The sequence below is a fragment of the Mesocricetus auratus genome, unplaced genomic scaffold (assembly GCF_017639785.1).
Source record: "Mesocricetus auratus isolate SY011 unplaced genomic scaffold, BCM_Maur_2.0 Super-Scaffold_100676, whole genome shotgun sequence".
NCBI classification, from domain to species: Eukaryota; Metazoa; Chordata; class Mammalia; order Rodentia; family Cricetidae; genus Mesocricetus; species Mesocricetus auratus.
In genome coordinates, this window is record NW_024429266.1 from 94,574,379 (window position 1) to 94,580,895 (window position 6,517).

At 39.4% G+C, this 6,517-nt stretch overlaps 1 non-coding gene across 1 annotated transcript; it reads right to left on the reverse strand.

The window, feature by feature from the left end:
* Positions 1-5,750: 5,750 nt before the first annotated feature.
* LOC121137337 lies at positions 5,751-5,888 on the reverse strand. The gene has a single exon (XR_005874591.1). It is a non-coding gene; the product is annotated as a small nucleolar RNA SNORA70 (small nucleolar RNA).
* Between the last annotated feature and the right edge of the window lie 629 nt (positions 5,889-6,517).

A 6,517-nucleotide genomic window follows, 5' to 3' on the forward strand; every position in this document is an offset into this window, starting at 1 on the left:
TTGTGGAAACGTGGGGAATTCACCCAGCCACGATCTTCAAGATCATGGTTGGCCCCCATCGTCTGACAATCATTCTTGGTTTGTTTTCCACGGGCACAGCCTATTGGTAATTTTCGGCTCCTTTATGAACCTACGGTGGCTCTTTGCCTTTAGGAGGCTGGTTCCTTTTCCGGTGGTCTTCTCCGCACTTACTAGACTCTCGGGCTGACGAGCTCTGAAGAGTTGATCTGGCCATTTTATTTTCCTTTAGACCAGGCTCATGGGTAACAAACTGACAAAGTAAATTCCTCTATGCCTGTATTTAAGGCATCCAGACTCACTTATCTCAGTACTAAGAAATGGCCTAGGTACCTTTTAGATAATAAATCTCACTGGCCACCTAATGTCTCTCTAGATCTGGTCGATTGAAGGAGTTACCCTATGTTCAAACTTTTCTCTACCTCTCCCCTAAACAAATCGTCAACATTCTTTCTTCCTCTAAATCTCATTCTTCTAGCTTTAAAAATTCCCGCCAGTCACAGAGGATTTCCATCACATCCCATCGTGGCTAAACCTGCCTCAGGGTGGGATCCACCTTCCACCTGGGAGTGTTCTTTTTTGCCTCTCTCCTGTTGATCCCAGTTTAGCGTCTGCTCAGGACCTTCTGAGAGTTTTTCATTTTTTCCCCACAAATGAGGTTTGAGGTTTCGGTTTTTTTACTGCTCGGACACACGAGGGGTCTCTCGGGTTTTATACCCTGTCACGGACCGTTCATTTGTTTCTTAGACCTACGGTGGTAACACATCTTTCTGCCTCACTTGTGGAGAAAAAAGGCCACTTCTGCTGACAGACGGAAATTTGCCTATAGAGGCCGCCACCTTGGCGATCTAAACAATGCGGCCTACCATGCTGCCTAGCTTAGAAACATGTTTACTGACTCCTCCATGTTTACCACGTGACCTAGCTGTAGACACGCCCACTCAGACCAGACAGCTTCTGCCAGCAAAGCCTGCCGACAGATACAATTCATTTACTTTTTGTCTCTTTTGTGCTTTTACTTTTGTCTCTAATTTCAACTTTCATTGGCCCTGTTGCGCATGGCTTGTTTATGGAATACTGTGCCTTTCCAAGGTTCCCTGTTCTATCTACAACAAATCTTCCTTATCATCACTGTCTCTTTAAATCTGTTTACTACAAGTTTGGGTCAAACACTTTTACCCAATCCTGTTTAATGTATCTATATGTATGTGTAAAAAATAAGGTAACTTTAATTCAACTATACTAAATATCAAGTATTTCTGAATTGTTATATCTTTTAAATGATGATAAACATTTAAAGTTATAAAAAGGTCTATTTCAGATTAAGAAAATATAACACCCAGTCCTTCCTGTAAGCTGGTTACAAAGGTAAAGCTTCTATTACTTCTATTGTCTAGCCATCTATGCACTTAAGGCAAGTCACTAAAGATAAATTCTATCTACTAAGATATACTAAACAGACAAACAGTCCTCAAAATGCTCAGAGATCTAGAGAACATGGCATTTAAATGTTTTATTAAAGGCTTTTTATAACAGAGACAGGCCAGCTGCTGGCACCACTCCATTTCCTCCAAGAAGACTGGTGGACACTGGAGAAACTGCCCACAAAAGTGGCATTGCCGGCCACTGAGCAACCCTGCCCTTCACCTCAACTGCTTCAAAGGACTCTTCAGGCCATGAACAAGAGGACACTGGAATCGACTTTCTCCATGTTGCTCGGGTCAATGGTAGGAAAGTCTTCCTAAAAAGTCCCAATCCACAGATCTCACTATCAACAAAAGGCAGGTGTCCTTTGAGCCTCTGACTTCAACAACTGTGGAGGACCTTGGGGATGGTTGTCCATGCAGTCAGCTACTAAGTCTCTCATTCTCAAATATCAGGTAAAATCTTATCCTTCTCAAGAACTCTGATGCTTTTGACGGCTGGTAGCTTTGCCAACTTAAAATAGCAGACAAGGCAAAGCTCTGTCATAAAACAGATTTCAGGAACGAGTACTCTAAGGTTTATCTATATAAGACTATTAAGTTGAGACATTAAAAAATATGTTCCAGGTTTCTCTCTTTCATTATACTACTTTTCATAGTCTTAACATTAATCAATAAAGTTCTAATATATAATCATAACTATAAGGTCAAAATTAAGGTGCTTTTCATTGTACTAAAATATCTGTCAGTTTTAAAAATGTTAATGCTTTCAGAGAAGTCTCTTCTAACACAAATATGCTGCTGATATGTCTAATACTTATGTTTTCACAAACTCAAAGGATTCTTGTAAGTTCCAGAAAGCCAAATTGGACCCATCCCAACAGGTCAGGTTCACTTCCGATATTATTCAACCTCTCCCTGGTCCTGGAACTCCCTTCCCTCATCTTGGGACCCGTCGGGAACCCCCTCCCTCATCTTACAATCTTCCCCTCAATTACTAGGACCTATGAAAGAAAATTTTAAACCTAACTTTGTCCTCTACTCTGCTAACATCTTGCCAGATCTACAGAGGCGCCAGACAGTCCCATACAGCCTGGACTACAATAGAACAACCAGCGTGGCAACACCCCAACTTTCTCAGGTTCCCCCAAAGATGATCGACGCCCCCAGGTCAGTAGGAAGCAGTCTTAAGAACTCAACGTCCTTGATCCCGAACCTGCCATGTCTAACACCCCCATATCTTTTTAAACATAAATAAAGGTGGGAATGAAAGGTTCAGGCATTACTCTGGCCTGCCCTGTTACCTGGCAGGATGCACTCAGGCAACACTCTGGCCAGCCCAGAGTTCCGTGAGAACCAGCCAGGTGCAAAGGATCCCTTTAAAGGACTAACCCCTGCCCGTTTACGCTCTCTTACTCTCTTGCTCTTACTCTTACTCTCTTTCCCTCTTACACTCTTACTCTCATCTTACTCTGTATCTCTCTCTGTCTCATATCTTATCCCTCTCTCTCTGCTCTGCATGGGTTGGTTACCTCTCACCCCCTTTTCCCTCCCTCGTCGTGGGATCGCTGAGTCGCGGTTTGTTTCTCCTTACTGGATAAACCTAAACATTTTAACAACAGTGGCATGCACATTAAATAGCATTTAATGGCCCTCTTTATGTTTGAGACCTTTATTCTCTTTGTCCCTCTTCATTGATAATTCTGCAGTAAGTGATATGTTTATCAAAACACACCTCTAATGACATAGTAACTCTAGCAAAGCCACAACTCTTTGACCTCCTCAAACAGCTCCATCAAAAATGGATGGTTGTGCAATATTTTCTTTGTCTTCTGACACATAAAGGTTGCTGAGGGTCAAAGGGCAGAACTAGATGCTAGTTAAACATAGATATTTGGAGGACTGTGTAGAGAGACCGGAAGTGATGAGCCAGGTAGATCTAGGCCCTTTGGATGGAGGAATGGAGACAGGTAGGAAGCAACTGGTGACTACCACCAGTTCTCTGCTCTTCCAGGTTTTCACCCCCATATCTGAATCCTGATCTCTATTGATTACATTAATTAGGACAATGCTTTAAGGGTCCCCTAATAAAGTACAAGAGCTTATGGGTGACACGCTCATCTGACCACAACAGCTGCCTAATGAAAATATAAAATGGTCTCTCAGAAAACTACACTTCAGGGACCAGGTAAAAAAAAGACTAATAATACTGAAGCAAGATGGAGAATAATGTTTTCTTCAAAGTCCTTAATTTTTGAAAGTTGCTTTTGGGTTGCCCTTTCATTTGCTCTCTAAATAAAAAAGTCTTCATTGTGTGAAAATTCTTTATCCATAGAATATAAAAATCTTAATCTCCTAATTGTATTATTGGTATGCTAGGTGAACATGAGTATGCTGTTTGGTAGCATACTGTGGCTTATAATTCTATTTTCTAGTCCAGGTGGAGCAGACAGGTAACCTCTTTCTGATCTGCGATTCCAGACAAGGTATTTGCTTATGTTTGTGCTTTGTCTTCTCTTTCATTGAAAATAGTCTGCATTCACAATCCATGTTAACCAGATTTTTATGCTAAATTTCTAAAAGTGATTTTTTTCAAGATATGACAGCCGAATTATTATGAAATGAAAAGAGAATGAATGGCACTCAAAACCAATGTAAAGTCATTATAGAGCAACTCAGATACTAGCGCAAAGAAAAGGCAGCATTTTACAAGTAATCTGAAAGCAAAGCTCTACAAACCTTGTTCTTACCACCACTTTACATCAGCCTGGTGATTGTCATAGAAAGCTTCCTGGATAGTTGGCCACATCATCTCTCAAGCTCATTCCCTTCCATAGAGATTATTGTCCGGGCCAACTGGCAAAACATCAGATATTGTACCAATACCACAGCTCATGTTGAGTTTCGCCTCTCTCTCTGTTTCACAGAGTGCTTTTTCCAGTTGCAAATGGTGGATTTTGACATCATTGCTTTTAATAACAGCTCCTCTGTCTTTATCTCAATCCCTTTATGCCTGGATATCTGTGAAAATCACACACCAGAGATAAGGGGCATTGGCATGGAAGTCACCATTCAAGCAATCTCTATTGTACCTTTACTTTTCTGTTTTGTTTCTTTAAATATTGCCTTAGGGCAAAAATGAATGGATATAAATAGAAAATGCTCAAGTATGAGAAAAATACACTTTTATGAAAAGTGCTTAAAATTCCCAGCTCATAAAGAAGACATTAAATAGGTACATGCTTCTGTTTTTGGGGATGAAACAGGTGAACCACAAAATATAATTTTATATATTAGCAATTTCCTCTTTTCATATTCTTAATTGCTTTGGCTAAAAAGTGAAGATCTTAATATGCTTAGATATTTATTTGTATGAACTGGAAAATGTTATATAAAGGAATGATAACACAATTGCACAAAAATATACTACACTAGAAAAAGGTAGCAACTTACATATGTCAGTGGAGTATGGCCCTATGATCCTTATTTGCATATTAATAATTAATATGCATACCACAATAATTCCAGTTCTCTGCATTATGTTCAGTATGAATTATTCAGAAACACTTCAAATACTGCCTTTTTTAATCAGGGAATTACCACTGTCTAAGGTATATAAAACTTGAAAACTGTTTGAAACTGAAAAGATCTGATTAAAAATACTCAGGACAATTATGCTTATTGATCAACCATATTTTTTACATATATGATTTATCATGTAGAAATTTCACTGTTTTTAAAAACTATGAAAGCATGCATGAGTCCCTGGAAAAAGAACATGTGGAATTACACAAGTATCTAAACGGCAAAAACTCTTACTTCCTACAACAGCGGCAAAAGGCAGTTCCACAAAAGGCACACTTGAAGGAAGAATTGAGAAAGTGTACCAAAGGAGGGAAAATAATGTTTTTTTAAAGCTGACTGGATGTGAGATTTATTACTGAACATGACTTGGTAGGGTACAGGAGAGCACTGTGGAAGCTCTCAGGAGTGCACGGCTCGCCCCTTGTCCAGGGGACCACGATTAGGGATATATTTGACCCCACAGCCATCAGGAATGAGCCGTTTCTCAGCAACCATGTCTTCAAATTCATCTGCATTAAATTTGGTGAAGCCCCATTTCTTTGAGATGTGGATCTTCTGCTGGCCAGGGAACTTGAACTTGGCTCAATCACATGTTCCTTATTCTGCAGCTTGGTGCAAATGGGCATGATGACCTGGCCAATGTCATCCCAAAGGCACCATGCATACCTGTCTGGAGCCTATATTGGGGAAATCATTGAGATCAGAAACTTGAGTAACTGAGAAAATTGTCTCCAAGGTCCCTTAGAGCAATCCATATGGGCAACAGGATGCATACACTACCAAGGAGGCTGCTGTTTGCAACCATTGCACACCAGGCTCCCATGGGGAAAGAAATGTTAAGTCACTGACATTATGCTGCTCATTATGTTGGAGTGCTTTACTGGCTGGTGTGGTTTATGACTACAAAAACATCCACACACGGCTACTTCTATGGCCATAGCATCAATAATACTATATTTCAGCCTCTGTTTAGTAAGAATATATTTTCTTGAGGCTGTAGAGAAGGCTTCACTGTCAAATGGGCTTACTGCTATTGAAGAGGACCTAGCTTCAGTTACCATCACCCACAAACGACTGTAACTCAGTTTCAAGGGATCCAGTGTCTTTTAGTGCCTCCAGAAACACCTGAATACCTGTGGTACACATAAATTCACAAAGGCACAAACAGATAGGTGTAAATAAAGAACATAAATCTTTAAAAGAATAAAATCCATTGATGAATTTTACTTAGGTCTGAAAAACACAATTGTAAATTAAAATTTAAATAATATATACAGTATATTAAGGCATATTTATTATATATGTATATATCTATGAATTTTATGAGACCAATATAGATTTCCCTCATAGAATAATCATAGCTTTGAAGTTCCAGAAAAACACCATGATTTGCCTCAGTTCTAGATTTTTAAAAGTATTTTTATACTTTAATTGACATAGTTTGATGATTCCAAGTCCTGTTGATATATAAGAAAATATTAGATTCATAG